Genomic DNA, 10,204 nt, shown 5'->3' on the forward strand with positions numbered 1-10,204 from the left:
TTTGACCAGTTTCTGAGATGCCCTTTCCTGGAGTCTCTCTTTTGCCCCTGGAGATACCTCTTGGCAACTTCTCCTTCCAAAGCTAGAGATTTCTCTCTGCTTCACTACAAGTCCAGTGCTTTGAATGGGGAGAGTTTGTTAGTGCCATGGCATGGCTAGCTCATCTTCGTTAGGATCCTTTTATGAGGGAGAATCTTCTCCAATATAAATCTACTTCTGGGGTCCATTCCTGTAAGAAACAGTAGATTTACCCAGGTGTCTTTGTTTCCCAGAGGCTAAAAACCTATTCCTGCACCTTTACTTTTATACAAGTTGGATTATATGTTTTAAAGTGTAACTGCCTTGAGAGGAGACATTGTTTCAATATAGTGAACCATGGGTTTTCATGAAATCTCTGATTTACAACCCCATTTCTTTGCAATGAAAACGCCCTTGTACTTGGCAATAGAAGAAGTCAGCCACAGGGCAAATTGTAAAGTTTATGTCCCTTCTTCAAAAGCTAAAATCCCACATTCTCTCTATCTCCAAAACAACCAGACAAAGTAGGCATCTGTGAACAAAGGCCAACAGGGACATTGGATTGCTTCTTCGTAGTCCCATTAGCTCTCACTTCTCCAGTTTCTACCTTTTTGAGTTCCCAGTTCTAGGCCTGAGTCTGTTGGAGATTGGAATATGATTCTGTATTCATAAGATACCTAAGACTCAATTGGATGGATATGGGATGAACAGGACTCGGATCCAGTGAAACCTCAATTTTAATGGATCCATAGTTTCAGAAGGGGATCTCTTTGGCATTGACATCAGTGCCTTCTGCCTTCTTGACCTGGGTGTGCTGAGTGCATGGTAAAATGCCACCTAACCTTGCAGGTGTAAGAGTGGAGAAATCTTGCAAAGGCTTTCTATATTGATTGTGTTATCTTTGGCTACAACCTTCAGTTATGGAATATCACTACAAAAAGGCCCAAAGGTTTCTGGGGAGATGGTGGGGTAGTAGGAAGTCCACTCTGTCTCTCTGGTAGTCATACGAAGGGCCTTTATGGAGAACTGGAGAACATGGCTAATGAAAAAGAAATAGTTATATTTTGGCTAGCTGATGATATCTGAGCCTGGAAAGCAATGGGGCAGGCATTCCAATAAAATAGTATAGGGATGAATCTCTCCTAGTATTGGTTACAGTAGGCCCAAAGTAATGAGGAGGCCCATCCACCTTTCCCTGAACTCTTCTGAGAGATTTGTAGTGTTTCCTTAAGGAACTGTTCTTCACTTGCATGAGACCAGAACTCTGAGGTCTGCATGCACCACGAAGTTTCCCATCTATTCATAAATCATTCAGTGTTTATTGACAGCTTTTGGCTATGAACGCTCTACTATAGTTTGACACAATTCAGAGAGCCTGGTATAATTGTTGATCAAGTACCTTGAAGATCTTTTCAGCTACTCTTTTAGAAGTTTCAGACTAGTGAATAAACCCATAGAAGGTTTCATTAAAAACAAGCATGTACTCTTATCCTCCCCCAGCAGGACATATATCAGTGAAGTCGGTTTCCCACAATTGACCATAGTTTGGCCCCTCATATGTTCCCACTTCTTGCAGAAGTATCTGTCTTTACATGTATTTTACAATAAAGCTGACATATTGCTTAGAGGAATTGAGCAATATGTTAAGTCCAGTTATACCATACCTTGTTATGAGCAACTCAGAAAGTAGTATGGATGCTAGTCAGGTAGTCTGGTGAAGGTTTGTTTCCAGAAACCTGCCCGTGTTTCCTGGCAGAGTGATCCTTCCCTCTGGTGTCCACCACCAACCTTTGGTTTCAGCTACCCTTTGGATATTTTACATCCCCTATTTCCCCTTGTTTATACTATAGAGTCTCAGGCAGCATGTTCACAGTATGTCACCAGAATGTCAGTAGACTTCACTGTTGATGACAGTGGGTTTTTCAAACTAGACTCCAGTATTGTCAAACGGTTGCACTTTGACCCTTGCTGTGAATGGCCAGAAATGTGGTGTTGCTTTAAGAAAACCTCAACTGCATGGGGTGATGTGAATATAAGATGCTGACCCAGAGAGAAAATCTCTCCTTCTTTCACTAGAATAGTGGTAGCCACCACATCTCTAAGACGAGAGGACCAGCCTGAGGCTAAAGGAATCAATATCTTGACAGGTCTATTAGAAACTTCTCACAGAACTAGTGTACTCCTTCAAGCTCACCTAAGGATCTCTTGAGGGTCATCTCTCTTCATTTGGTCCCCAGACTCTGCTGTCCTCTGGGCAAGATAATAAGTTTAATCAGCACCAATAGGACCCAGTTGGAAGGAACAAGGATGTGGCATTCAATTTGCTTGGGTAGTCCAGATACAGCCTTTTTGCACATGATACTTGGTTGCTTAGTTCAGAGGAATATTTGCTTATTGGGCCATGCTCTACCACAGGATGAACAATGAATTCACTATTACTAAATCACAACATGATGAGACAATGTTGGATATGGGAAAAATGACCCTGTCAATAAGTGATATCATAGAGAAGTACAAGGAACTTATAGAAGATAAATATTTCTACAGGTGAGCCCCTGACACAGCTGAGAGGCAGCACTAGGCAGGGAATGCTTGTGGCCTTCTAAGACTTTGAACAAAAATAAGGGCTCTTGTTCTATCCTGTTTTTTAAAAAGATTTATTATATATGTAAGTACATTGTAGCTGTCTTCAAACACTCCAGAAGAGGAGGTCAGATCTCATGGTTTTGAGCCACGATGTGGTTGCTGATAATTGAACTCAGGACCTCCGGAAGAGCAGTCAGTGCTCTTAACCTCTGAGCCATCTCTCCAGCCCCACTATCTGTTTCTTAATAGGAGCCCTCTCTTGAGGTAAGGGTCTTGGATTTGTAACTCTTGGACTCAGATTTCTTAAGTGTGAAGAGTGTCCAAGACACTCCAACTTTCATTCTCCCAAATTCATAATCCTCTGCATAGAAACCATTTCCACCACGCTGGGAATATCAAGCAACCCTGAACCTTTAGGATTCTGACAGCAGATTTAAAGTTCTTTGATCCATGACAAAAATGGAATGAGTTTATACCTGTTGGGTCTTCTCTCCTCCCTCAGAGGGTTTTTTCCCTTTCCCTGCTGATTGTTTTCTGGTACACAGACATATAAGCAACCATGCGGAACATTTCCTCTTCAGTGATGTACATGGAACACTATTGGTGATATGGTTTTCCAAAGTCGTCTTCTGACATGTGGCTGGTCTCTGGATTTGACCTGCCTCTATTTGGTACTGGTTGGTATAGTGTGGACTCTAGTCTGGGTCTGTCTGGATATCAGGACTCTTGCAGGTATCATAGTACTTGGAAGAGTGGCAGAGAAATCTAAGCTTCCTGGAAGTGACCATTTTTTGATTGTTTGTTTGTGAACCAGTTCTGGCACTGTTACCTCCTGAATGACTGCAATTAATTGAAGGAAAAAGTAAGGATGTTGCTGAATGAGAACAGAAAGCTGCTGGTAGAGCAGGCTGACCAGGAAGCATCCTATGGTGAAGAAAACAGGTTCTGTGATGAGGCCAGCAAGAACATCTTTGTCACAAGTGCCAAGCAGCAGCAGGTAGAATGATGTGAATCAGAGGCAGCTTGCCCTCATGGCTAACCATAAACATAGACAATCCAATGTAACAATCCACCAACTTATCCAGGCACTTGTTTGCGTCTCCTTCAAGTGTTTATTTATGGGGTCATCTACAAGGCTTTTTGTGGAGGTAGCCTTTTTCAAGAAACTGCATGTTTGACAAGCAAATTTTTCTGTTCTGCTACAATCTGCAGTTCATTAAGGATGATAAGTTGATTACACATCACCACTCTACATGATATTAAGTTTGAAGGGTGCTGTGTTGGAGCCCTTCTTTAGAATAGTAGAGAGCTTTGAAGGAAGATGTAAAGGCCTTCAAAGTTTTATGGGGAGCTTGTGAGATTTCGGGGAGGAAGGAGTTTGCAGGGATGAGAGCTTAGTGGGATTGAGAAATATGTGGATTTCATTGTTGCCTTTTGGAATTTTTTGTCTCGCCTCTTCTTCCTGTATCTCAAATTGGTCTGCTCAGGTTTCATAGATCTTGATTCACACTGAGAGAGCCTGAGTAGCAGCTTGTCTGTCCTATTTTCTTTGACTGCTGTTATAGTTGTCATTCCTGGGCCTTGTAGTCTGGAGCTGGCTGGATGACCAGGGTTGTAGCAAACGCTTTTCACAATCTCAGATTGGATGTGAGAGTCTTGAGGCTTCATGAAAAAATGTCTCCATATATACCCCCCATTCTGACCAAGAAGAATGTTCTCTAGAGCTTTCTAGTTCTCTAGGAAGAATAGCAGAGTCATGTTTCTCAGTTGAAACATCTGCTCTGCATAGTCTAAATTATCTTGTTCCTCTAGCATGACAGATTCCTCCTTGTTTTCTGCTCAGTTATTATTTTAGGGGTGTGTGTGTTTTTGTGTGTGTGTGTGTGTGTTTATGGATGCTTGTGCGCCAATCTGTACCTTTGTGTGTATGTTGTAAGGCAAGTTAATGACATCTGATTTTGTGTAGTCATTCTCTAACTTAGTTCTTTGGGCCTAGGTCTCTCAATAAACCTGATACTTCCTGTTGTTCGATGTCCAGTAGACTTTTCATCTCCTGTCTACTACCATGTGGAGATATGTCTCTTATTTATATCAACAAATTGATAAACAGTACTACTATTTTTAAAATAAGTATTAGATTTCTTAATTTTTCCTGCTTAGAGTTATTGCCCTGGGAGATTCTGACTTGTCATATTGGCTTAACCATGAGAATACACAGAAGCCTACAGTGCATCCCTCTGCTGACATTGTTTTGCTAACTATATTTTGGGCATGGCTTAGTTTCAGGATATATTCTCACTCAGAGTTGTGCAGAGTACTTCCCTGTGTCTGGAAGGTGTAATGAATGAGGGAAGGACTGGGTAGGGGAATCTGAGGTCAAATGGTAAGATTTGGGAAGGGTGGGATTTACTATCTATGTTTTTATTCACTTTTAAGTGTTGGCAACATGGTTTCTCTTAGCCTAATAAGGCATTAATGGGTTGAAATACTCAACTTTGGGTAACATAGAGCCCATAGTTCTCTTAAATGTGTTTTTCTTTTCATCCTAGAGGTTTTAAGTGTGCTCTTAAGGTACTGTTGACTCCTTATTAAGATGACCCCAAATTCTTTTTTTTTCTTTCTATCACCAATTTACTCTTTTTTCTTTAATTGGATATTTTATTTATTTGATTTTCAAATTGTGTCCCCTGTCCAGGTTTCCCTCTGCAAACACCCTATGCCATCCCCCTTATCATGTCTCTATGAGGGTGTTCTCCCTCCCAACTATGCACTCCAGCCTCACTACCATTGTATTCCTCTACATTGGGGCATCAAGCCTCCACAGTATGAAGGGTCTCCCCTCCCACTGATGCCAGATGAAGCCATTTCAGCTTTTTCAGTTCTTTCCCTAACTCCTCCATTGGGATCCCTGTTCTCAGTCTGATGGTTGATTGTGAGCATTGGCATCTGTATTGATCAGGATCTGGCAGAGCATCTCAGGAGACAGCTGTATCTCTCTATCTCCTGTCAGCAAGCAGTTCTTGGCATCTACAAGAGTGTCTGGCTTTGGTGTCTGCATGTTGGATGTATGCCTAAGTTGGGTAGTCTCTTTATGGCCTTTCCTTCAGTCTCTGCCTCATTCTTTGTCTCTGTATTTCCTTTAGACGGGAGCAATTCTGGGTTACAATTTTAGAGATGGGAGGTTAGCCCTTTCCCTCAACTGGGAGCCCATGCCTAACCTCTGGATATTGTCTCAACAGGTTCTCCCTCCAGTTTGTGTGGTGTTTCAGCTAATGTCATTCCGGTGGGGGTACTGAGAGGCTCTTGCTTTCTTGTCATCTGGTTCTTTCTAGTTGCTACCCCCAGTTCCCCAAGGCACTCAGTGCTGACGATTTTCCTGATAACTCTGCTTTTCTTTGTGTCCCAATTGATGAACTATGGTGCCTCTTTGTTTTCATTGAATTACAGAAAATCTTTGATTTCTTTCTTTTCTGACCAAGTTATCATTGAGTAGACAGTTTTTCTGTTTCTATGAGTATGTGGGCTTTGTGTTGTTCTTCTTGTTATTGAAGACCAGTCTTAGTTCCTGACGATATGATAAAATGCATGCTCTTCTCTCAATAATCTTGTATCTGTTAAGGCTTGTTTTTCATCTGATTATATAGTCAGTTTTATAGACTGTTCCATGGTGTGTTTACAAGAACCTATCCTTTTTAAAATTGGGAGTGAAATGTTCTGTGGATATCTGCTAAATTCATTAGGTTCATAACTTCTCTTACTTACACTGTTTCTCTCTTTAATTTCTGTTTGGGTGGCATGTTCACCAGTGAGTGTAAAGAGATGAAATATGCCATTATCATGTGTGGTTGAACCTGTGTTTTGAGATTTAGAAACGTAACTTTTACAAATCTGGGTGCTGTTGCACTTGAGGCATAGGAGTTTAGAATTGAGGCTTCCTCTTGGATGATGAGTATGAAGTGTCCTTTCTCTTCTCTTTTGATAACTTTTGGCCGAAAGTCTACTTTCTTGGACATTAGAATGGCTTCTCCAAATTGGTTCTTTGGACCATTTGCTTGCAAACATTTTTTGCAGCACTTTACTCTGAAGGAATGTATTTGTTTGACACTGAGGTGTGTTTCTTGTCTGCAGCAAAATGCTGGATATTGTTTATGTTTCCAGTTTCTTAGCCTATGCCTCTTTGGGGAATTGAGTCCATTGATGTTGAGAGACATTAATGATAGATGATTGTTACTTCCACGGGTTTTTGTTTGTTTGTTTGTTTGTTTGTTTGTTTGTTTGTTTGTTTTTCCTGGTGGTTTTGTGAGAGAGATTCTCTTCTTTGGGGTTCATGTGAGATGATTCATTTCTTGTGTTTTCTTGGGTATAATTACACTCCTTGTGTTGGAATTTTGCTTCTAGTATCCTGTGTAGTGCTGGATTAGTTGAAAGATATTGTTTAAATTTTGTTTTCTCACAGAGTATCTTAGTTTCTCCACCTATGGTGATAGAGTTTTACTGGATATTAGAGCCAGGGCTGGAATTTGTGTTCTCTTAGGGTCTGCATGATATTTGTCCAGTATCTTCTAGATTTTATCATCTTTTTTGAGTAGTCTGGTGTAATTCTCATAGGTCTGCCTTTGTATGTTACTTGACATTTTTCCCTTAGAGCTCATAATATTTTCTTTCTTTTGCATATTTACAGTTTTTTTTTTAATATGTGACAGGATGATTTTCTATACTGGTCCAGTCGATTTGGTGTGTCGTAGGTTTCTTGGAAATTTATGACCATCTCTTTCTTTAGGTTAAGGACTTTGTTTTTCTATGATTTTGATGAAAATGTTTTCTGGGCCTTAGAACTGTTAATCCTCACCCTTTTCTTTTTCTATTATTCTTAGGTTTGTTCTTTTCATTGTGTCTTGAATTTGCTGGATGTTTTTGTTTAGTTGATTTTTACTGTTTGTATTTTCTTTGAGTGACTTTTTTTTATTACGTATTTTCCTCAATTACATTTCCAATGCTACCCCAAAAGTCCCCCACCCCCCCCCACTCCCCTACCCACCCATTCCCATTTTTTTGGCCCTGGCGTTCCCCTGTACTGGGGAATATAAAGTTTGCCTGTCCAATGGGCCTCTCTTTGCAGTGATGGCCGACTAGGCCATCTTTTGATACATATGCAGCTAGAGTCAAGAGCTCTTGGGTACTGGTTAGTTCATAATGTTGCACCTACAGGGTTGCAGATCTCTTTAGCTCCTTGGATACTTTCTCTAGCTCGTTCATTGGGGGCCCTGTGATCTATTCAATAGCTGACTGTGAGCATCCACTTCAGTGTTTGCTAGGCCCCAGCCTAGTCTCACAAGAGACAGCTATATCACATTCCTTGCAACAAATGCTTGCTAGTGTATGTAATGGTGTCATCGTTTGGAGGCTAATTATGGGATGGATCCCTGGATATGGCAGTCTCTTGATGGTCCATCCTTTTGTCTCAGCTCCAACCTTTGTCTCTGTAACTCCTTCCATGGGCCCCACCCAGGTGGACCCCCCCCCCCGGGGGGGGTTTCACACCAGCTTCCGAATTATCCCAGGTCGCTAGTACCCCGCAAGACCAGGTCCCCAGAGTCAGGTAGGGCAGAGGAGAACAATGATACCAGTATAAATACTGAGCCATTGACATTGATGGGCCCAGCGCCTCCCCTCCCCCGCGCTCTGGGCACACTCTAGGCTGCTGGGCAAGCCCCCTCTCTTACCTCGCTTTACTCATCCTTGAGGGGCCCCAGCAACCTTTTCCTCCAGAAGACTGCAGGAGCCCTGCTGGGGAAAAAAGTAACTTGGTTTTTCTCTGAGAAACCCGGTCAGATTAGGAAGCCAGGTCGAGTAGAGGGGAGGAGGAGAGGAGCTGGTGGAACCCGGTGGAAGTCTCCAGGCCAATCTGATCCCACTTTCTCCCCGTCCCCCGGTCTCCTCCTCCTAGGTGCAGAGATAGTGGGCAGACTATACAATCACGGAGGAGGGGGGAGAGGAGGGATCAGCGCTCTCCTGCGGTGGAGGCGAGGCGTGGCGACTAGGCTAGGCCAAGTTTTGAGGCAGCTGCACGTTGGTTTGCACCCTAGGGCGAGGAGGTCGGTCTGTCTAGCCCTGTGGCCTTGAGTCCGATTCTGGGCGTCCCCACGGCGTGTAAGGCAGCCAGTGTGCACCCGGGTTCCACTGTGCTGCCACGACAGCCTGCAGCCAGCACGGAGAAGGAGAGCCTGAGTCACACCGATCAGCTGTATGAGTGCGTGGCAGAGATTGGCGAAGGCGCCTATGGGAAGGGGTTCAAGGCTTGTGACCTGAAGAATGGCAGCCACTTCATGGCTCTGAAGCTCTTGGGAGTGCAGACAGGTGAGGAGGGCATGCTGCTCTCCACCATCCGCGAGGTGGCGGTGCTGAGGCACCTGGAGAATTGAAGCACTGGAACATGGTCAGTTGAGCCAGGAGCACTGGCTATGGGGTCCAGGAAGGTGCTGGGCAAGGGTTGCTGGTGGCCCAACTAAAGTTAAGAGTTGAGTTTCCCGAGATAAAACCGGGGACCCTGCTAGACAGCGCAGAAAAAATCTTCCCAGCAGCCAAGCTTTTCTGAAGAGCTTTTTGCTCTGCCTGCACCAAGGGGTCCAGGGGCATTGGGTGTCTTTTAGGGACAAAACCAGACAACCCCAGAAATGTCCCTCCAGCCCTTACTTAACTTTACCCGTCCGTGGGGGGATTTTTGAGAGACAGAGTGAGATAGTTATCCAGCTTGCAGATAATTAGAAGGAAACTTTAAGGGTGGAGCATAATGTAAATAAAGTTTAAGAAAATGCAGAAATGTGCAAGAATGTGTTTGCCAATCACACCCACAGTGGTGACTTTTTAATATATATAGTTGTAAAATGGCTTCTGATAGTCTTAGAAGTTCAGAAGTTTAGACTGACGCCTGGTGTTAAACATTGTTTGGAAAATGTCTTTCAAGGCTGGGTACTGAACCAGGAAGATCTAGAGTTCAAGACCCACATGAGCTACAAAAGACCCTGTCTGAGAAAAGAAAGGGAGGGGGAGTAGGTAGTAGGGTGGAGGGCGATTGCTTCTCAAAAGGTTTTCTGATTGTATCATTTAGTGTCTGTGGACTGGTATGATCTGACTTAGAATGCCTCTGTCATTGGTTAGATGTGAGTCTGTGCTTTAGATTCTAAAGCCTCTGTTTTCCCTGGAAGAGTTGTGGGGGTTGGTGGGGGAGGCATTCCTAACCCACTCTCCTGGGATTGAAGAGAATGGTGTTTTCTTGAAGATGCTGGGATTTCCCCATTGTGCCTTTTCTCATTCTCTTTTTTAAACACATGCATAGCTGGAAGTTAAAAGGGAATGCACAGACTTTTCTACAAATTAGGTGATGAGTTAACATTCTCAGCTCTTCGTTTTAGAGGGATGATCTTGGCGTATTCATTCTGTCTTCTCATTCCTGTAGGGATTCCTTACAACAAATAAGTGCCTACTGTATGCCCTGGTGCATCCTAGGCTTGATGAGCCAATAGTGTCCTACACACAGATTTGCTCTAGTTTTACGGTTCATAATCTTGAATTCTGGAGCCTTTGTCAGAATAAGACTGTA

General features: G+C 43.0%; 1 pseudogene; it reads left to right on the forward strand.

Moving 5' to 3' along the window:
* Positions 1-3,472: 3,472 nt before the first annotated feature.
* Positions 3,473-10,204, forward strand: LOC115488354 (annotated as a pseudogene).

This window comes from Mus musculus, chromosome 14, assembly GCF_000001635.26.
Source record: "Mus musculus strain C57BL/6J chromosome 14, GRCm38.p6 C57BL/6J".
Taxonomy (NCBI): domain Eukaryota; kingdom Metazoa; phylum Chordata; class Mammalia; order Rodentia; family Muridae; genus Mus; species Mus musculus.